The sequence below is a fragment of the Hyaena hyaena genome, unplaced genomic scaffold (assembly GCF_003009895.1).
Source record: "Hyaena hyaena isolate Hyena2069 unplaced genomic scaffold, ASM300989v1 scaffold_1652, whole genome shotgun sequence".
Classification (NCBI taxonomy): Eukaryota; Metazoa; Chordata; class Mammalia; order Carnivora; family Hyaenidae; genus Hyaena; species Hyaena hyaena.
In genome coordinates this window covers 81995-82699 of record NW_024082291.1, presented here as the reverse complement: position 1 = coordinate 82699, position 705 = coordinate 81995, and positions in this window count along the sequence as shown.

Here is a 705-nt window from a genome sequence, read left to right as displayed (position 1 = left end):
AATAAAAGGAATATGAAATGTATTTAAGAGACATAAGCCGACTGAATTGTGAAGCCTCTTTTATGACATAAAATATATAGGTGCATATATGTATCTGTAGGTGCATATACGCACTGCCAGTGCAGAGCCTGACACAGGGCTTGAACTGATAAAACCATGAGATCATGACCTGAGTGGAAACCAAGAGTTGGACACTTAACCAACTGAGCCACCCAGGCCTCCAAATAAATTTCATAAAAAGAGATATAGTAACACGATTTAGTAATCTATGTAACGCCAAAAACAGATAAAACTTCTCATAACATAACAAGATTTTTTTAAAAAACAAATTTTATTTAAAAAGTACCATTATCGGGGCACCTGGGTGGCTCAGTCGGTTAAGCATTCGACTTCAGCTCAGGTCATGATCTCACGGTTCGTGGGTTTGAGCCCAATGTCAGGCTCTCTGCTCACTGCCAGCTCAGAGCCTGGAGTCTGTTTCAGATTCTGTGTCTCCCTCTCTCTCTGCCCCTCCCCTGCTCACGCTGTCTCTCGCTCTCTCTCAGAAATAAATAAAACATTTAAAAATTTTTTTAAAAAAGAAAGAAAAAATACCATTATCAAAGACTTTTCACACTTTGATGAAAGTTTTAATGTTATTGATTTTCCAAAGTACTTATGTACAGAGTAAGACTTCCATGTAAGATTATTGTTAGTAAGTATATA